The sequence below is a fragment of the Marmota marmota genome, unplaced genomic scaffold (genome assembly GCF_001458135.2).
Source record: "Marmota marmota marmota unplaced genomic scaffold, marMar, whole genome shotgun sequence".
NCBI lineage: Eukaryota > Metazoa > Chordata > Mammalia > Rodentia > Sciuridae > Marmota > Marmota marmota.
This window is the reverse complement of record NW_025999982.1, coordinates 20,104,590-20,127,076: the sequence shown is the minus strand read 5'-3', so window position 1 is coordinate 20,127,076 and position 22,487 is coordinate 20,104,590. Positions and strand designations below refer to the sequence as shown.

At 38.6% G+C, this 22,487-nt stretch overlaps 1 protein-coding gene, 1 non-coding gene and 1 pseudogene across 2 annotated transcripts in view; all 3 read left to right on the top strand.

Annotated features, from left to right (window-relative positions):
* Nucleotides 1-369: 369 nt before the first annotated feature.
* LOC125617550 lies at nucleotides 370-474 on the top strand. The gene has a single exon (XR_007348588.1). It is a non-coding gene; the product is annotated as a U6 spliceosomal RNA (small nuclear RNA).
* Nucleotides 445-1,110, top strand: LOC107143674 (annotated as a pseudogene).
* Nucleotides 1,111-15,542: 14,432 nt separating this feature from the next.
* Nucleotides 15,543-22,487, top strand: part of Elovl5 (ELOVL fatty acid elongase 5) — an 85,347-nt gene continuing 78,402 nt past the window's right edge. The window contains exon 1 of the mRNA XM_015487866.2: nucleotides 15,543-15,604. The gene's annotated coding sequence lies outside the window, so the exon portion shown is untranslated. The remainder of the gene's footprint in view (nucleotides 15,605-22,487) is intronic.

The following is a 22,487-nucleotide window of genomic DNA, read 5'->3' as shown; positions in this document are numbered from 1 at the left end:
ATTACTTAACCACTGAGCCACATCCCCAGCCCCTTTTAATTTTTACTTTGAGATAGAGTCTTGCTAAATTGCTTAGGGCCTTGCTAAGTTGCTGAGGCTGGCTTTGAACTTGGAATCCTCCTGCCTCAGCCTCCCAAACTGCTGGGATTATTGGCATGCACCACTACCTCACCTGGCCAGCTTTATCTTTGACACTATTAGCTGTCACCAATGAAACTGAGCAAAGCTGCGATTGCAGGGGGATTACTATCAAATAACAGAAATCACACACCCAATAAATATAAACACAGTTACCACAGCATATTGACAAGAGCTACAGCAGAGATTTTGTAGCAGAATGGCAGAATTCGATCAAGAAATAATTTTGGAGTGCTCATTTCAGCAACATATACACTAAAATTGTGAACAACACAGAGATTAACATGGCTTCTGAACAAGGAAGACATGCAAATTCATGAAGCATTTTATATTTTTGTTGTCCCTGATGCTAAGCTCCATATCTTTGACCTTGAACAGAAGAAGGCAAAAGTGGATGAGTTCCCCTTTTTTTGGTGTCAGATGAATGTGGGCAGCTAGACTCTGAAGCCGTGGGAGCTGCCTGTATTTGTGCAAACAAGTACATGGTAAGAAGTGGTGGCAAAGATGGCTTTCTTATTTGAATGCAGTTCCACACTTCTACATCAAAAAAATGTTTTTCTGCCCTGAGGCTGATAGTCTCCAGACAGGTATGCAGGGTGCCTTTGGAAAAGCCCAGAGCACAGTGGCTAGGGTTCATGTTGGCCAAGTCATCGTGTCCAGCTGCACCAAGCTGCAGGACAAGGAACATGTGATTGAGGCTGTATGCAGGGCCAAGTTCAAGTTACCAACCACGGAAAGCTCCATATCTCAATGAAATGGGAGTTTACCAGGTTTAAAGTTGATGAATTTGAAGATATAGTGGCTGAGAAGTGGCTCATTCCTAATGACTGGAGGGTCAAATATATCCCCAGTCATGGTCCCCTGTACAAGTGGCAGAACCTGTACCCATGAGGGCTCCTACTGTATTGTCTCCTTCTTAATAAAAACTCAACAATAAATCCTGTATCATATAAAAAAATTTTGAAAAAGCAACAAAGGGGCATGTATAGTTTAGAAAAGAATAAAGATTGCATCAAACCAGCTGCAGAGATGAGAATCAATGGTGTAAAATGTGGTCTGGGCAACAGACAAGTTGAGAGTGGATGTGTGAGAGTCATAAGGGAAAGAGGAGGTGCCAGCAGTCAGTCCAGGCTTTGAGAAAATCTATAACCCAGGGTAACACTGGGGCAGCCCTCAGGGTCTCCATCTTGAGCTGCAGTGGCCTCTTCCAACACACTACAGAAAGACTCCTTCTGCCCAGCCTGCAGGGTCATTGTGGGCAAACTGGGAAAGGTTTTCCTGCTTCACACAGACCAGACTGTCAGAGCAACTTCTGAGAAGGAAATCCAAAGATGGGTAGGAAGGAGTACAGAACATGGATTAGCAGATCTGGGCATCTCAATGTGCAGCTTCTGTGCATTTTGTGTAATTCAGAAGATAAAGAATCTGAGTTACCCTGGGATTCGAGTGGAGAAAGGGATTCACTTGGTTTTCTTTTACTTTCCAGGGCTCTTTGTTGATGGTGATTTTTTGTTTATTTATTATTATTATTATTATTATTATTATTATTATTATTATTATTATTTTTACTCCTCCCCTAGTCTGCTTGGTTAAGGAGAAAATCTGAAAACCTGAGCTCTCTTAACCCCACTTACAAACATTCCTAATGTTTTTCTTTTTTCCATGTTTTTTATTGGTGCAATGTAGTTGGACATAATGGTGGGATTCCTTGTTCCATATTCATACATGCACACTATATAACAATATAATTTGGCAAATATCATTCCCCACTATTTCTCCTCTCCCTCCCCTCCTCCCTCCACCTTGTCCGTTTCCTCTACTCTTCTGATCTCTCTGGGATTTTTAGAAGACCCCCCCCCACACACACACACACACTTTTTTTTCCCTAGCATTTTTCTAAGTCCCCAAGTCCTTACGGTCGGTTTATGTTTAAAGTGTCTCTTCAACTGCGGAAGGAAGGCCAAATTAGCACGTGACCACGTCTGTCTCCCCTTCTGATTGGTGCAGCAGCATCAGTCACTCTGTGATCTGGTTGCCTAGGTAACCCAGTCGCTAGCCCCAATCTTTAGGGTCCCAGGGACTGTGTCTTTGTGCATGGGCGTGCCTTCCTTCATCCCCATGGGTGGAGCCACCTGTTCCTTTGTAATATTATCCCTTGCCCTGTTTAGAATAGAATGTTCCATGGAAACACCCTTCCTGTGCCCCCTTCTCTTACTCTCCCCTTGGCTGTGGCCTTTCTAGATGTCAGTCAACCTGCTGACAGCAGACATCATGAAGCTAGATTCAGCCCCTTGAAACCTGAACCCTTATCTCATTTGAATGGCTTTTCCTCAAGAAAAGGGGTCAGCACATGCTCTCTCTCTTTCTGCGGACCCTTAAGGTCAGAGGAGCCATCACAGCACCCCCAAAGAAAAAGGTATTTCTGTCTCCAGTGTGGTTATTTTGTGCAGCCCAATTCCCCTGGAGTGACCCCTGAGTGTTTTAGTAGCGTGCAACTTGGCATTCAACCATCTGGACTTCATTTCCAAGTTCCTGGTTCAGATATCCCCTAATCCATGTTGTAACTGTCTACTGCAAAGGCTTCCTGGTTGTTTCTGTTTCTAGTTCTCCTCCCCACCTCAACTGGCATTTGTCCTGCTGTCAGAAATCATCTAAGATACAGACTGAGCTTGTCATATTCTTCCTGAAAACCCTTCAGCGTCTCCCTGTTACTTAACTGGCAAAGTCCACACCCTCAGAACAGAGTTACAATCTGGACCTATATTCTTCCTCTCCGACCAGCCCTCCCACGCTTCCTGTTGTATCACCTGCATCCCTCACCTGCCTTCTAGATGCAAGAAGGTTGCCATGTTTCAAAAGTACCAAGCCTTTTACTTCCTGATGCTTTCTGTTGTGTGGTTCCCTCTGCCTGTGATGCCTTCATGCGCAACTCCCTGCCTTTGGCTGGCACACTGCAAACCCCTCACCACTGGCACAGATGTTCCCTCCTCCATGAAGCCACCATGACTCTCCCAGACAAAATCAATGCTTCCATCCGGTCTACTGCCTAAGCCCTTAGCATTTCTCTATTGAATTATTATTGGTTTTGTCTTTAACATTGTCAATGTATCACTTGTTTAAGTAGACTTTTACAAGATTGCCAAATCCTTGAAGGTAGAAATGGAGTTACATACACAATTTGACACTGTTGTTAATATAGGTATGACCCAATATATTGCCACAAACTGTTCAGCATTTTTGAATGTGTTGTAATCTTCTCTTTTCATCATTGCCACAAACTGTTCAGCATTTTTGAATGTGTTGTAATCTTCTCTTTTCATCAGGATTGTAAATTTCCTGTAGTTAAGTGCTTCTCTTCCTCCCTACCCACGGTTCTCCAATCATTACTATGAGCTTCAATTGTCCTAATATGTGTAAAAGGATAGATTAGATCACCTATGGGTCCTATATCTAGGTCTAACATTTGATAATTCATTTCTTCCATGTTTTTATTGGTTCATTATAGTTGTACATAATGGTGGGATTTGTTGTTACATATCCATACATGCACACAATATAACAATATAATTTGGTCAATATCATTCCCCAGTATATGCCCTTCTAACATTTGATAATTATAAAGAACAACAGTAGGGATCCAAGATCTGCTTCATACAGATTTGACAGGGGCTGCTTATGCAATATTTATACATAACAATTGAATAGTTATCACCCTCTTTTTTCATTGGAAAGAAGAATGCAAGCAATGAAGATCCTTCTTCCTTCATGTTAATATTTACTGACAACCTGCCATATACTTACATGGCTCAAGATGCAAGGAATTTTGTAGGGACAAAAATCACATTGCTTCCGCTGTCGCGGCACTTACAATCAGGAGGGGAGAGAGACAATAAGCATGGTCAGGAAGAGACAATGCTGGGATCCAACTACTATGCTCCCACAACTACTACTACCAACAACAGCAATAATAATACAGTATAGACCTGAGTAAGGAGCTAAAGGGTTATGATGGGCAATGCTTTTCTGGGAATGACCATCAGGGAAGACTCTGCTAAGGGAAGCTAACAGACAGGAAGAGCTGTCTCCTAGGCAGTCATGACGGCCTTCATCATTGTCTTAGAAGGAAGACACTGCAGTGTCTTATCACACTGCAGTGTGGTAAGGACCCACTATTTTACCTAGGACAGGCACACCTAATTGCTTAACCCATCAGAGGGAAAACAGTTTAAGATGACGAGTGAAGAAACAGATGAATGGATAAACAAATTGTAGTATACCCTCAAAACAGAATGTTATATAATCACCAAAAATGGTATTTTAGAGAAAGTTTTGTTGTTTTTGCAGTACTGGAATGCTTCACACATGCCAGGCAAGTGCTCTACTGAGTTATATCTCTAGTCCTTTTTTATTTTGAGACAGAGTGTCACTAAATTCCCCTGGTTGTCCTCAAATTTATAATATTCCTGCCTCAGCTTCCTGAGTGACTGGGGATTATAGGTATGCACTACGACACCCAGCTGAAGAAAAAAATTTAACCTGAAAAGATGCTAGGTGAATAAAATATTGAGTGATAAACTATACGTATGTATGTTCTCATCCAAATTAAAAATCTAATTATATATTTGTGGGTATAGAAAGTATACTAGAAGGGCCCGGCACAGTGGCTCATGACTGTAATTAATCCCAGCAGCTTGGGAGGCTGAGACAGGAGAATCATGAGTTCAAAGCCAGCCTCAGCAATGTGAGGCGCTAAGCAACTCAGTGAACCATGTCTCTAAACAAAATACAAAATAGGGCTGGAGATGGGGCTCTGTTGAGAGCCACAGCTGAAGGGGCCCCAGCAAACTTCCAGCTGCCGGCTGATGATTGGCTCACAGCGGCCCCAGCAACATCTAGCTGATTGGCTCCTCTGCGGTGATGCTCATTGGGCTGTTTCCCTGCCCTTTCAGACCACGGAGCTGCTCATTGGGGGACTTTTTTGGCTCCGCCCACGTGACCCAGCCAATCGGCCTCAAGAGCAGGAGGATTGTGGGAGGTGGAGAGAGGCTTGTGTTGTTGGAGAGAGAGGCTTGTGAAAAGCTGGTGGTGGCAGTTGAGGCTCTGAGGATTTTTCCTGAGAGGCTGTTTTGTTTGGCGTGTGTGGTTCTAAAAATAAAGTTAGTTTCTTTTGACAAGTGGCTCCTGATTATGCCCAGCCAGACTGCGGCAGGGTTCAATGGTTTAGTGTCCCTGAGTTTAACCCCCAGTACTTACCACCCCACCCCCCGCCACCCACAGGAAAAAGAAAGTATACTAGAAGGAATATCACAAAATATTTTTTAATTTTTCCCAGTTTTATTGAGGCACCATTGATATAAAGAAAACTGAACTGATGATACAAAGTAAACTGAATTAATGTCTATAGCTTCATAAGTTTTGATATATATATATATATATATATATATATATATATATATATATATCTCCTCATGTTACCCTCACCCCAATTAAGGTCATAAATATATCCATCACTTTCAAAAGTTTCCGGTGTTTCTCTGTGTTTTGGAAGTTTGGGGATTTTGCTTGGTGTGTGTGTGTGTGTGTGTGTGTGTGTGTGTATGTATGTTTAAGTTCACCTATCATGACATCTACCCTCTTAACAAATATTTGGCTGCCATAACTTATTGGTAAGTAGAGCCATGATGTTATACAGCAGATCTCCAGAATTAATACCTCTTGTATAATTATAACTTTATACATTATAATCAAAGCTCTGCATATCCCTTTCCCCCTATCTGCTGGTAGCTATCACCCTCTATAAGTGTGACTCTTTTAGATGCCTCAATAAGAGAGAAATCATGCAGTATTTGTCATGCTGTGACTCACTTCTTTCACTTAGAATAATGTCTTCTTGGTTCACACATGTTGTCACAAATGTTAACTTCCTTCTTCTTACAGCTGAATAATTTTCCATCATATGTATATGCCACATTGTCCTTATTCACCCATCTTTTGGTGGACATTTGTGTGTTTCCATATCGTGGCTATTGTGAGTGATGCTTCAGGGAACAAACATATATTGCAAATATGTCTTAGAGATTCTGATTTCAATTCTTTTGGATTTATATTCAAAAATGGATGACTGCATTAAATGGTAATTCCATTTTTAAATTTGGAAAAAAAAAACTCTATACTGTTTTCTATCACAGTTATCCCATTTCACCACCAAGTGTATTGCACGAGCGTTCCAAAGTCTTCACAATCTTGCCAACACTTATCATCTCTTGTTTTTTGATGTAGTTACTCTAATAAGTTTGCAGTCAAGACCCCTGTGAGATTTGCATTTCCCTGATGATTAGTGATGTTGAATGCTTTTTCATGCAGCCATTGGGATTTGTATGCTTCTTTGGCAAACTTCACAAACCTGTAATAGTGGTAGTTTTCTCTAGTTGGTAGAAGCACAGGTAAACTTTATTTTCCTCCTTGTACTTTAAAAGGTATTTTAACAGTTTCTACCTTGATTATGTCTCACTTATACTTTTTTTATTTGCGGGGGTGGTTTACCAGGATTGAACTCGGGGGCACTTGACCATTAAGCCACATCCCCAGCCCTATTTTGTATTTCATTTAGAGACAGAGTTTCACTGAGTTGCTTAGGGCCTCGCTAAGTTGCTGAGGCTCGCTTTACACTCATGATCCTCCTGCCTCAACCTCCTGAGCTGCTGGGATTACAGGTGTGTGGCACCACACCTAGCCTATACTTTTATTGAGTTTTGTTACTCAATAAGGTGACTTTTTAAGATTTTTTTTTTAGCTATAGGTGGACACGATATCTTTATTTTATTTTTATGTGGTACTAAGGATCGAACCCAGTGCCTCACGAATGAATGCGAGGTGAGTGCTCTCCCTCTGAGCCACAATCCCAGCCCCCTAGCCTGTACATTTTATTACTTTTTATTTTCCTCTACAAAATGTTATGTGTTCATTAAACATATTCAAAAAGTAGAAGTGCAAAAGGTAAAAGTGAAGATCTCTCCTGTAGTTATCCTGTGGTTTCTCCGTACAGAGTTTACATGATAATATCTTTCAACAGGTTTTTCTACACTCTGAGATAAATTTTTAAATCATGTACAAACACATATATTAGCATTTTTTCCTCACAATTAAAAATCACAATTTATATACCATTATGTAATCTGTTCTCTTTTTTAAATAAAAAAAAGCCATAAATACTTTCTTGTTTCAGAATGTAGATGCATCATTCCTTTTTTTTTGACTGCTGGGCAGAATGTTCTTGTTTATTTTCTCTAATTTATCTAAAAATATTTTTTCCGACTTTTTTTTTTTGCTTGCAGTACTAGGAACTGAGCCAGGGCCTTCTACTACTGTGTTACAAACCCCAGTCTTTTTTTTTTTTTTTAAGACAGGGTCTCACTCAATTGCTCAGGTTGGCCTTGCCTCCTGAGTAGCTGGGGTTACAAGCCTATACCTCCACAGCTGACTCCAACTTCCTCCTTTGTAAACAGTGTTGCAAACAACAGCTGTCTGCATGCAGTTCAAGGGTCTCTATAACCAGCAGGGTCATCTGATAAGTGGGGCATCTGAGGAGACCAGTTCAGTAGCTACTTACTGACTTGCCTCCACTAAAACCATTACTTCTAACTGAAAGTGTCTTCATAGATCTGGCTTCTCTGATTTCTTGCTTAAGAGATTATTTCTCAGAGCCTTTTAGCTCTAGAGCCATTGTTGAGATTGGCCAGAGTGTCTGCTGTCCTCCAGAGCAACACAAACATGCCCGGGGCACATAGGTTCTGGTCTGTCCTGGACACACCCTGCGTGCCTTCTCAGCGTCTCCTATCAACAACTTATTTCTCTCTCCAGGCTGAAACTAACCACCAGGTTGGCCTCCATTTCACAAAGGGTTCTCCACACTCTGGGATACAATATTTCAATGGCTCCTGAGGAGCCACTCAAGAGCTGGATGACACAATTCAGAATGAGGGAGTCCTGCTAGGGTGAGCCTTGATCTTGAGAAATGAGAGATAAATGGCAACGAGGAAGAAAGTTCTCTCAGTTTCGAAAATTCTCAGAAAGGAGAAAATTGGGGCAGCTCTCCAAACTAGTGTGTGCTGCTCAGTTCCTCCAGAGAAATTCTGCGTATTGGGTGCAAGTGCCAGCATGGCCACCTGCTGATCTCTGCAATTTGCTGTGAGGCAGTAGCAGTAGCCTTGCTTCCCAATTATTCTTGTCTTATTTCTCTTTACTGCTCACCCTCAAATACTTGGAGTTGCATATTCCAAATAAATCATTAGTACTTTACTCTTGTCTCAGGCTCTGCTTTCTAGGGAAAGGACTCTGACATACTCTAAAAGGAAAAAGAAACCTCTTTAAAAATAGAACAATTGTACTGTAAGTTTTATTTTTTATTTATTTTTGCCACCCTGGGGATTTAACCCAGGGCCTCAAGCATGCTAAGCCAGTGCTCTACCACTGGAATTCAAGAGTCTCCATAACTTGAAGTGTCATCTGATAAGTGAGGCATCTATATTCCAACCTTCTTTATTTTTTTGAGAAGGGTCTCCCTAGGTGACTCAGGCTAACCACCAACTTGTGAACCTCCTGCCTCAGCTTTCCGAGTAGCTGGGATTATAGGGGTGCGCTACTGGACTCAGCTTGTAAAATTATTTTTAAATAAATAAACAACTTCCCTGTGAGATTTTTTGTTTTGGACAAATATTCAGAAATAGATAAGGCTATGCGTGTCTGTGGGTGTGTGTATGAAAGAGAGAAACTTTAATATATTTTTTCATTCAAATGTAATAAATGTTGGTTATCATAGTTTAAGCAATTAAAAAATGCTAAAAAAAATCCTGTACAAACATACAAACAAACCTTTTTACATATGCATATGTGTAGTTCTATAACTATTTAACTCTGTACTCTGTGAATTATCTGGAGGATAAGTTTCAAAAAGTGAAAACTGTGCGTTAGTTTAATTTTGACAAGTATTACCAAATTACTCTTTCACATTTTCATAATGTTAACCTTTTACCACAGTGAGTACTGTTTCCAAATTGCTTGCCACAGCAAATACTATCAAAACTTTTAATCAGGTGATTTTGAAATTTCCTATTGGCATTTTTGTTATCATCCTAATCATGTGTAGGGTAGGTATAGTATGTGTAGGGTAACTTAGTTATGGTTGGTGCTATGGCAATTGCTAAGAACAGATGATGTATATTTTAATATCTTAAGTAGAATTTTAAAGTTTTCTATAAGGACAGATGTATTTCTTGTTGTTTTTATTAGTTCTGTGGTTAGTTTAAAAAGATCATTCCTTTCATTACACATTCTAGGTGGTTTATATTTGTATATATAAATTTTGAAACCAGCTACTATTCTGAATGTTCCTCTGAATGCCAGTTATATTTTAGTGAATTCTCTGGGAATAAAACCACATTACCTTCAAGTAATAATAATTTTGCTTCCTTGATTCCAAAATCTAAGCCTTTTATTTCAGACTGTCATTAATTCATTCAACAAATAATTGAGTTTCTATTGTACAATAAGCTCTGAATCCAATAGCTTTGAATACTATATATGAAACTGTGCTCATTGTACTATGCAAAAATATACACCCTGTCTTTTTTCACCTAGTTTTCAAAAAATTCATGTTCTTGTGTTTCATTATTGTGATGCTAGTATTTGCTTTGAAATGTATACATTTTTATCAAGTGAAGGATATTAATCTACACCTATTTTACTGTAAGAACTTTCATTAAAAATAGATGTTTAATGTTGTCAATGCATTTTTTATTTATTAGGTTGATCATAAAAATATTTAATCTATTCATATGGCTGATTATATTATATAATATTTATTATATATTATATTTATTATATATTATATTTTAAGACTATTTTTTGCATTTCTGTGAAGAACTTTGCTGCTGGATTCAATTTACCAATATTTCAAATCCCACTGAAATTTTAGTGTATTCTTTTATTCTATCTGCTAATATTTTATTCAGGATTTGAGCATAAGTGAGATTTGTCTGAGTATCTTAAAGTTATTTAAATGGTCAGAAAAACATGCTCTTCTGACAACTAAAAGACACAGGAATTTTGTATATTTGTGCCTACAGAATCTTGAACTAAGAAGGAAAGAGGAATAAGAAAGATGAAGCTCATACGCTATACTTGAAATCTTGACTTAGTGTTTCTTTGTGAAAACATAAATGAACTTGAGCATGGTAAAATAAACTTCACCTTTGATTTAACAAGATATGAGGGCTAATCATTATAGCTAAGGGGTGGAGTGCTTGCCTAGCATGTGTGAGGTCCTGGTCCTATTCCCACTAGCAGGAGAATAAAAAAGGGCTAATCAAGTCATGCACAAAGCTCAACACAAGGTTACTTGTTTGTAGTCAAGTAGGTCTGAGTTCAAGTTTTGACTCTCCTGTTATGCTTCCATGACCTGGGAAAGCCATTAACCTCTTTGTGAACTAAAATATGGGAATGATCAATTTAACTGCTTAATAAGGTTGTGACAGAGATGAAATAAGAAACACATTAGTTAACACAGTACTCAGTATGTTGGATATGTTTAACCAATTTAGCTAATATTGATTAATAATTTGTTATTGCCACTCTTCTCTCAGAACCTTTTAAAGTAAAAGGACTCTGAGATCCATATGCTGTAAGTGATCCTAACCTGAAAAGCTTGTGTCCTCATTCTCTGACCCACTGTGATTAAGCATGTCTTGAGTAGTAGGCAAACCTTGGTAAGGGTTCTGACTTAGAAAGTTTTCACATTTAGAGAACATTGACATTCTCTAAATTATTTGTCAGAAGTTGATGCACTTTTGATTCATGGCTACACAGCCAAATGTAAGTGATTAAAACAAGGAAAAATAATTAACAACATTATTTGGCCTGAATTCTTAAAATACATAATGCCTACCACTGGTAACTGAGTTGATATATGAGATATGGATTTGGCAAAGATGATAGCTAACATCGTGGTAAGTTTCTGCCAACTAGATGTTCTTTGAGGGACTGAGACGAAAATGCAGTCTTTTCTGAGTTTTCCCACTGACCCCGATAAAGCATTTGTTGTAGGGCCCACTAACTTATGTTTCTAGAAACAAAATCACACACTTGATACTCCAGGTCCAGGCTCCATTAAAGGAATCATGTGCAAAGTTCCAAAAAGAAAAATTGTGAAGATGGTGGAGGCTGATTCTCTCTCCTAATAAAAACATATGTGTCCTTTTGCATCTGACTTATTTCTCTTAGCATAACTTTTTCCTGGTTCATCCATGTTATACCATGTACAGGTTCAGCATCCCTGATCTGGAAATTTGAAATCTGAAATATTCCAAAATCATATACTTTTTTGGGGGGGATGCTGAGGATTTAACTCAGGGAAACTCAACACTGAGCCACAACCCCAGCTCTATTTTGTATTTAGAGACAGGGTCTTACTGAGTTGCTTAGTGCCTCGCTATTGCTGAGGCTAGCTTTGAACTTGCAATCCTCCTGTCTCAACCTCCCGAGCTGCTGGGAAAATCAGAAACTTTTTGAGCATTGATATGACACTACAAGTGGAAAATTCCACACCATGATTCCTTGTTTCATGCACAAATTTATTTAAAATATTATTGTACAAACTCTGGGTGTGGTGGTGCACACATGTAATCCCCAGCTATTCAGAAGGCTAAGTAAGGCAGGAAGATTGCAAGTTCCAGGCCAGTCTGGGCAACTTAGCAAAACCCTGTCTCAAGATGAAATTTAAAAAGGTCTGGGAATGTAGTGTGATGATAGAGTGATTGCCTACCATATAAGAGACCCAGGTTTAATCTCCAGTATCACAGAAAAAGATTTAAAATTAATAAAATAAAATTACCTTTGGGTTATGTTTGTAAGGAGTTTATGAAATATAAGTGAATTTCATGTTTAGATTTGCGTCCCATCTCCAAGAAAGATATCTCATTTATGCAAATATTCACCCCCCCCCAAAAAAAATTCAAACTCAGAAACATTTCTGGTCTCAAGCATTGTGGATAAAAGTTACTCAATCTGTATCAGAATTCCATTGTTGTTAAGTCTGAATAGTATTCCTCTATATACTTATACCACATTTTGTTTATCTATTTATTAACTAATGGACATTTGGGTGTTACATCTTTGGGCTAATGAGTAATGTTACCACCTTTGGGCTAATGAATAATGTTATCACCTTTGGGCTAATGAATAATGAATAATGAACATTGGTGTATAAGTATCTATTTGTATACTTACTTTCAATTCTGGATAGAATATTCACCTAGAACAAATGAAATTAATTTTAACAATATTTCTTACTTAACCAATCAATGTATGCAAAAATATTAGCACTTCAACATGTAATCAATAGAAAAAATGAGATTTTTTACTTCTTTTATTTTGTATAAAATCTCAAACCCTACTACATTCACAGTGTCTCTCAATTTGGATGCTAAAATTTCACCAGAATTACTTGATCTATATTTAGATTTCATAAAATTTATAATTGGAAAAGCAAATTCACATTCACAAGTTATTCCAAATATACTTTAGAACACACAAATTAATTACAATGTAAAATTCAGGGGCTGGAGTCATGGCTTAGTGGTAGTCATGGCTTAGTCTCACACACATTGCCTGGCATATGTGTGAGACCCTGGGTTCGATCCTCAGCACCACATATAAATAAATAAAAGATCCATTGACAATTAAAAAAATATTTTTAAAAAATTCAATTCAGTCACCTAGAATGAAATATGAAATACACAGATTATAAAGATGACTGACTGAAAGATGAGTAACTATTTAAGGCCTTTCCCTGAAACCCAGACGGGCCGAGCTGCCCACTGCACACCTTTTAAGTCACATTTCAAGGGCTCAGGAACCACACGAATTAACAGTTTCTGCCTAAAACAGCACAGGTCTCAACAACTGGGTAAAAATGCCTTTCTCTGATCCCTCACAATCTACTTCACTCAACCTGTCTCCCATTACTCCCTAACATATATCCTGGACCAACTGATCCTAGACATTAAATCAACAATCTACTGAGCATTGGCCATGTATCAAGCATTGTGTTAAGCACTGGATGTAATAGGAAACAAAACCAGGTCTTCATAGAGCACAAAAACAGGTGGAATCAGCAAACATAAACACTGCCAATTGCATAAATAAATATAGGATGCATTATAAGTCCTATGGGGAAAAGGATGTGATAATAGGACAGGCAGATATAAAAGAGATAATCAATAATGACATCAATAACAGTTTCTTGTAAATTTTGATAAAAGTATGTTGGGAAGGATTTGATAAGAGTTATAGTAGTGTATCTTATTTATATGGAAAGCTTCTCAGAGGAAGCAACTTGAAGCTAAGATGAAAGGACCGATGAGATGAAAAAAGGGGTAGAGAAGGGTCAGGGTGGTAAAGTGACAAAGCAGAGGGAACAGCATGTGCAACGGGCCTGAAGAGAGAACAACTTGCACTTCTGAGAAACAGAGGTGAATAGCATAGTGCCCGTGAATGGAGTGGTCCTTGGTGAAGATGGACAAGGGGGCAGGCCCTAGCTCATGTAAGCCTTACTGCATTCCTAAGGATTTTGTACAAGTGCATGTGATGAGAAACCTATTACAGGTGTTTAAGAATGTTGAGTTGGCATTTCTTTTTAAAAGCCAGTCTGTCTGCTTGTGTAGAAAAGCCCCAAGTCCTCAGCTTGGAGCCTTAAGGGACCTCCTTTCTTTTCTCTGAATTTTGACCTCTACTGTTCTAACAAAGTTCATTGCATCCACCATAATTTTTGCCTTGTACTTATCTATTGTCTCTTTATATGCTACCTTCCTCTACCAGTTATAGGTAGACTTGATCCATTGATAGACTCTACCCCAATTGTAATCTTTTTTCAGTGGACAGAAAAGTTTTCTCACCTATCTCTATGTGCCTGGAGCATTAAACATAGAGCAGATATACTTGGTCCATCTGTTCAACCAGATAGAGTTAAAAGTTTGATCACAGTTTGGTACTTCCCCCCACCCCCCAAACTGTTGTCTCTAATCTCACTGATCTGTCCTCCATTTGTCACAAAGACTGAAGTCCCTAAACAAGCCTTGGGCAGCACTCCAGCATCTGGGCTGGCAATACTTAACCAAAGGGGTTTGTTTTAGGTCAGGCTGGGGTTACAAAAGGAATCAACCCATATGTAACCTGGCTTTTAAGAGCCTAAAGTAACTTTCCTTCTAACCCTCAAAGTTCTGGCATGGAAACTATGTATTTAACTGAGTTCTCAAGAAACAAATCCACCGCCAAGAAGAGCTTGCACTTGGTCACAAGCTCCATCCTTACTAAGGATGCCAAGAGCATTAGATTCCCTTTCACCTTCCATTTATTGAAGACTGAAATTTCATGATCTGGAGAAGAAAGCAGGGAAAGGGCCTACATTCTGTAACTTAAATCGATGTCCTGGCTGGATGTATATGAGTTTGTTTGATCATCTAAAACTGGTGACACTTGCTCCTACAAACTTATCAGGAGGATTAAATGAGAAGTGAAAATATTTAGCAGCAGTTTATGATCAAACTATTTTCTGTGACTTTAAGATTTTTTTTTCCCCTGGGGGGAAGGGATAGGAAGGGAATGACCTTTGGCTACAACTGAAAAGCCAGTAAATTTCCTCCTATTATCCTTCCTGGTGAGGCTTTATAAAAGATAATCTAAGAAAAAGAAGCCTATTTATGAAATACACCAAGAGAAACATTTGCAATATTATACATTTTTTGAGTTTACAAAAAACAAATTTAATGATTACTTCAGCAGCAGACTTTTTGTGTTTTATCCCCACCTTAGGCAGTCTGGACAAGCATTAACGAAGTCTACAATGCCAGTCACAGATTATAAAGATGACTGAAAGATGAGTAACTATTTAAGGCTTCTCTCCAGAGGCCTTTCCCTGAAACCAGACGGGCCGAGCTGCCCACTGCACACCTTTTCTTGCTTCCTCTTCTCCCCTCTTCTCTTTCACCCAAGTCAAGCATATCTTGAACCGAGAGCATCTTAAGCGTCAGTCTGGATGTTCTGGGCTTTGGATCCAGCCACCCGCAAACAGGGCCGCTTTGCTTTCTTGCCCCAAGGCCTCTACCAGCCTCCTATCGATCGCAGAGCTGGGCTGCCTAGACCGCACAGCTCGCTCAGCGCCCCCCCCCGGTTCCACGTCCCCTTAGCAGGGTCATCGCCGGGACTTGGTCGGGTCATTGCCCGGGAATAACCCGGCCAGAGCGCCAGCTCGAGCCGGGAGGGGCGGAGAGCGCTCCTCGCAAGGCCCCGCCCCATCGCCAGATGCAGCGCCATTGGTACGCGGTGATTGGTGGGCGCGGCCGCCGGATGAATGNNNGCCCTACGCCGCGGGCGGTTAACGGTCCCCACGCCCCGCGAGAAGAGAAGGGTCCAGGTGGGCGGGCTCCTGTTCTGGAGCCTTGGTCGGGCGCGGTTGTTGGGTAGGCCCTTCCGGGTTCCAGGGATCCGGAAGGTGGCCCCTGTGGGACCTCGGTCCGGATACCGGAGGGGGCGAGAGGGCTGGGTGCGAGGGAGGTTGTGTCCACCTCTCGGGCTAGCGACAAAGGGCGCCCCCACCCCTGAGGCGCCCTCCCGGTTGCTCGGTGCACGACGTGGAAAGGTGGCCTGGTTCCTTGGAGGGAGAACTAAGGTTGAAGTCCGTGGCTGGACATCCAGGCTTTTTCTATCCCTGCCGCAGTACCCCCTTTTTTATTCAGCATTTTAGTTTTAGTCATTCCAAACACACCTGTTGCGCGCGCATTGCTTATGCCAGCAGACCCTGGGGAACAAAGTCGACTATCGTTCTGAAACATTAATAATGGGGAAGATAGGGAGTAAAAATAAGCGAAACAGTGACAGATGGTGACAAGTGCTGTGAACGAAGTAGCCTAGTGGAAAGAGTAGATATCGATTATAGCTAGATTGATAGAAAAGACCTGTTTGAAAGATGTGCGAGACCTGGGAAGCGGGGAGGAGAGTGGTTTTAAGAGGATGGTGTATGGTTAGCCTTTGCAGAGGCCTGGTTGCTTCAGTGCCATGTTCCTCATCTTCTCAACATCTGAATTTCCATCACACCTTTATTATTATTATTATTACTACTACTATTATTTTTTACATTTCCTAAAGCACAGCACTTTTCACCGTGTATTGTATTATTTGAGTTACACACACGTAAATACACACCAGTTCCCCCAAAGAATAGTCAGTAAATAGGTTCTTAGCATCCACTGGCTTCTAGATATTCTACTAGGTGCAGAGGGTAACTTAAAAAGTGAACAGAGCATTCATGAATGCTTTCTGAATATTGGTCCTGTCCTTTTATGCCCATCCTATACATCCTCTGTGGCTCCCTTTATCCTTACTCCTTGGGAATTTTTCTTTAATATTTAACCACAACCCAACTTTCCAGGCTTTCTTCTGGCTTTCAGAACCTAGTTACTTAATTGGTGCATCCAATAAACTAATTGGGTCCACCCATTAGTGAAAAAAAGTACATGTATTATTCTTCCCATATGATGTTTGTGTTTGATTTTGTTTGTTTATAATAGTAACCTGCAAGGTCATAATTCACAATAATGAATGAAGTGAAAATTTGAGGCACTTGACTAGCTAAGTTGAGAAAATGTTTAATGATATTATGAATATGGACTAGAAAATGATGGTCTCTTCTAAGTCTTAAAATGAAGAAACTATTTGTTTAATGGCCTACCTTGATCTCCGCCTTATTTATTTATTTATTTATTTATTTTGGACATTTGGCAATCAATATCTACACTTGCCACTGTTTTCCTGTGACATGAGAAGCCATATTGGGAAAGCCGAATTCTTCTAACTGGAATATTGATCTAATTATCAAAAATTAGATATACCTTGATTATTCTGAAAAGTAAGTAAACTTTAATTCAATTCTCCTGATTCTGTTTTAAAAAGTAAGAGTATTGATATTGTCTGTTCCTACATAACCAATTATCCCCAAATTTAGTGGCCTGACACACTTTTTAATTTCAAAGTTTTTGCAGGTAAGGAATCAGGGCAATTGTTTGCCTACCAGGGTTCTCTGCTTCAGAGTATCTCACAGACTGCAATGAAGTTATGGGCCAGGCTTATAATGATCTCAAGGCTTTCCTGGGGAAGGGTTCACTGTCAAGTTCTTTCATATTCATTGTCAGGATTCAGTTCTTTACAGGCTGTTAGACTGAGGACATCAGTTCCTAGCTGTCTGTTGGTAAGAGATCAACCTTAGTTCCTTGCCACATGGGTGTCTCCAATATGGATGGCACCTTGCTTGATCAAAGTGTACTGCTAAGAGGCTACAGAAAGAGTGCCAATAAGCTAGGCGTTACCTTCTTTTCTAACCTAATTAGGAAATAGGATTCCATTTTGTACCATTGCTGTATCTATTAAAAGCAAGGTACTGGGTCCAGCCCAGGTTCAGAGATTATTTGGAGCCATATCAGAAACTGTCTACCACATAAGCAAAGCACAATAAACTGATTATATGAATTTGAGGCTTTAAAAATTTTTCTTGAATGTCCTGAAACAGTCTTATTTGCTATCTTTATCATGAAGACAGTAAATGGTCTTCTGAGTGTATGGCTTAATAAACATTTGTTTTTTGCCTGCTGTGTTCTGGCACAGCACCGTGCTAGAGGTACAAAGATAAATGACACTTTTTTTTTTTTTTTCCTGCCCTTGACTTACGGAAGAAAGATGTAAGAAACAATTACTAATTAATGTTATACATGATAAAATAAAAGCTTCACAGAGTGCTCTGGTCATAGGGAAAGGAGGAGAGAAACATTTGTTCTAGGTCACAGAGAAGTAAACAGAATAGGAAGATACGAGGAGAAAAAGGAAAAGATTATATGTGGATTAAGACTAAGTAGAAAATTAATCTTATGCATCAATAAAATATAAAAGTAATATATACTGTATTCTGTATTTTCTAGGCTTTAAACAATCTAAAATTGCCCCATTGTATGCTCATAGAGTATCTTTTACAACTTTTAAGTTTTATAACTGAATTCCTTCCATTGAAATATACCTGATAGAGCGTATCATGTCATTTTAACCACAAAAAATTAGAAAAAAGGTAGTTATTAAATGAAATAAAGCAATTATGAAGTGTATATTTTGATAACCAACACAGTAAAAAACACTTGAGACTCTGTCCTGGTTCCAATATCTTATCTTTAGCCTATTGTAGCATTTGAAGAAGTTGAGAACTGAAGCTGATTCAAATTTTAATTTTACACTAACTGGCTTTGCAGCCATGGGTAGTTCTCTCCAAATGTTCAATTTTTCTCATCTCAATATGGTGTTGAAAGAATAAAATGAGAGTCTATTGGGGATTAACTTAGAACTTTATAAATAATAAAAAGGAGAAGATTTGGTTACAAATTTGATTCACTGAAATAAATATAATCACATTTTCTATTTCTAGAGGAAGTACTTCATATTCATAAGTACTTCATATTCATAATAATTGATTCACTTATATAGAGTAAGCTACCCTGAATAATACTAACTTAAGATTTAATATTTTTTTCATCATAACATCAGTTGTAAGCATGTTAACTTTTCAGATTTTAAAATATCAGCAAGTAGAAGGAGAAATTGATCATCATTGTAATAGGGAACAAAAAAGTGATACTTATATTTTTAAAATTTTAAAAATTATTGTAGTTGGTATTTTCTTTCTCTGACTTAATTTTTGACCAAATGGTACTTGAAAAAGTATATCCTGGTGATTTGCATTTCAATTTTCCATTCACTCATTTGTTCATTTATCCAATCAATAAATATTTATTTAGATCTTATCAGGTACCAGCCAATGTTCTAAGTGTTGGGGATACAATTGTGAACAAAGTCTGTGCCCTCAGTAAGCTTTTGGGGGGATGAGATAATAAATAAATATTAAAAAGGAAATCTAGGTATGTCAGACAATGATATACCCTAAAGGAGAAAAATTAAGCAGAGAAAAAGGGTTTCTGAATGTGGGAAGCATAGGGAAGTGTTGCACATTTAAACAGAGTGGGTTTTTGCTCCCTAACAAGATGACATTTATGCATGAATGAATGAAACAAAAATGTAAGCCTTGGCAATTTCTGGGTTACATCATTTTAAGCATGGGGGAACAGTAAGTGCAAAGACCCTGAGGCAGTTTAGTGTTTGGTATATTCAAGGAATTAGGAGGAGGTTATTGTGGGTAGAAGGCAAGTAGCTTTAGAAAATCAGAGAAATGGCAAGGCACTAAATCATGAAGGACATTATGGGCCACTGTAAGGACTTGGTTTTTCATTCTCTGGTGAGACATGATGTTGGTGGATGGTATTGAGCAAACATGTGATGTGATTTAGCTTTGGTTTTAACAGAAATCACTCTGGCAGCAGGGTTCCCAATAGACTATAAGAGACAAAGGCAGAACTAGAGGTCTAGTTAGGAGGTGCTCTGTTTTGAATAGGGCTTGTCCCTTCTGAAACACATGTTGAAATTTTTTGCTATATTGTGATGGTGTTGGGAGGGGGGCCTTAAAGAGGTGGTTAGGTTGTTAAAAGGTATTAATGCCTTTATCACAAGAATGGGTTCTTATAAAGGGAACCCAGAACCCCTTGCTTTTCTTTTTCTTCCAAATGTGCTCACTTGCTCTTTAGCTTTTTCACCATGTTGTGGAAGAATACAAGATCCTCACTATATGCCTGATCTCCCCTCTCCAGAACCATAAGCTAAATAAACCTCTATTTATAAATCTCCCAGACTCAAGTATTCTGTGATAACCACTGAAAACAGACTAATACAGGAAACTATTGCAAAACTTTGGGGAATGATTGAGAGTAACTTAACATAGATCATTGTAGTAGAGATAGTGAAAAGTGAACAGATTCTCAATATATTTTGAAGACTGAGTAATAAGATTTCATTGATGCATTGGGTGTAGAAGGTGAGAGAGAGAGTTAAACATAACTGTAAGGGGATTGGCCTGAGAAACTTTATTGATAGAGTTATCATTTACACATCTGAGGAAGATCAGATATAGGGAGAAATCTAGAGATCATCTTTGATTACACTAAGTTTGAGGCATCTTCTAGACATTAATAGGCAGTTAAATATCCGAGTCTGGCATTCAGCTGAAAGATGTGAGCAGGAGAAATACATTTGGAAATCAGCAGTTTAGATGAATTCCAAAATTCTGAAATTACCTTGAAGCCAATATAAACAGAGAAGACTGCAGACCCAGACCTCTTTCATTGCCAAGTCACTCCCAGAGTATTAAAAGGAAGTGGAGAGGAAAAGGCTAGAGAATTCAGAAATAATACAAGTTGTTCATTCATTTGGTAGATATTTTTGAGCATCTGCCATTTGCCAAAAAATCTGCTGGGGAAACGACATGGCAGACCAGGTACAGGTAGGGCCTTCAAGTAACTGACATTCGTCAAGTTGAACACCAAAGGACAGGAACAGAGATATACTATAGTACACATTGTTGAACAGAAGGAAGAGAAGGAGTGGCAAAGAAACAATGGAAGTGCAGAACAGATTCCAAGGTCTGAGAAGGAAAGGAAACTGTCTTTAATCTCCAGCTTATCCAAAGATATGCTGGGCCAATGGCAATCCCTGGCAGCAAGATAACAGAAAACAAAAATTATAAGAGAAGAAAGTAAGGTTACAGGAAGTGGCTGGGGGAAGGAGGAATGTAGGAACAACGGAGACTACATAGTGTCATCCTTAGCATAAAATAGTTTATACTTGGTCTATATTTTAGACAAACACAGGCTTAGCTCTTGTAAAAAGTTTCCTTACATCATGCAAATACTCCCAATAAAACAGCAGGTTTACTAAATAGATTGTATTCTAATGAAACTTTCATTTGTATTTTTTGTTGTTGTTGTTGTTCAACTGCAGCTGCTCTAACAATAGAATAATTTCCCCAGGATGATAAATACTTTCTTTCTCAAAAGCAACACTGAAGCAACCTTTAAATACACTTGGAGAAGTGTGTGCTGGAGGAGAGTTGAGCCTACTGATAAAAATTAAGAGTAAAAGGAAAAATGCTACCAGAATTTAAAAATAAGGAGAAAAAGAAAATAGTTACTTAATGAAGATAATTAACAATCATTTTCTGGGTTACTACCACAAAGATGCTATAAAGAAATAGAGAAGACTTACAGGGTTTTTTTCATTCACACTGCATCCTAGATCACATGATAGGTAGATTAAAATAATAGGGATGGCTTCAACTCTAGAATCACATGTCTTACAGTAACAAAAATACTTCCTTTGAACTCTATTATTTAGTGAGCATGGCATTAATTTGCAAAAAATGCAGTTAAAATTGAGGAGTCATTTGAATTGTCGTGTTTCTTGCAGTTTTACCCAATAATGCAAATTATGCTGAAATATGGAGTAACTCATACCATTGTCATGTTAGTTCACTCTGGTGTAAGATTAGTTATTGGGGCAGGGAAAATTTCCCACAAATTTCCGACTTGTGTATATTGGGAACTCTAGGTCTCTGATTAGAGGAAGAATGAGACCATGGCCTTACTAATTTATGTTCAAGAGGAACTAATAATCCTGGGATATGACTATCTGACAAAGGTTGGAACTATGGAGCAGGAAATGGAACCACCAGGGTGATGATGGAGTTGGGGAGAGGGAGTAAGAGTTAATTTACTTACCCAAAACATATTTATTGAGCTCTTATTATACACCAGGGATTATAATGTAGATCTGCAGATAAGTAACGTGCAAAATCTGAATTATTTTCCCTTCCAGTGGAGTTTACAACCTAAAGCAGTGGTCATTAAAGAGGAGTACATGTACCCCACGGACTGAGTGAGATGATATAGTCAGGAAATAGCTACAGTGAAGTGATAAATGCTGTAATGAATTCAAGACTCATATCAGCTATCTGTGAAAGATCATGTGAAAGATAGCTTTTAGGAGATGAGAAGAAAATATTAAAGCTTTATATCTATTTTAAAATAAAAACATTTAACACAATGTATAGTTTGATAGTTATATGATCTATAATTAAAAATAAAAAAATATATGTATTTTGATAGTATGGGCTTAAAACATGTTACTGATAGATAAAGACAAAAACAATTGAGTAGGGTGTTAAACTTGAGATTTTTGAAATCTTGTTAAATATAAGACTTATAGCCCAGCACAGAGTACATGCCTATAATCCCAGCAACTCTGGGCTAAGGCAGGAAGATCACAAGTTCAAGGTCAGCCTCAGCAATTTAGCAAGGCCCTCTCTCCAAAAAAAAAAA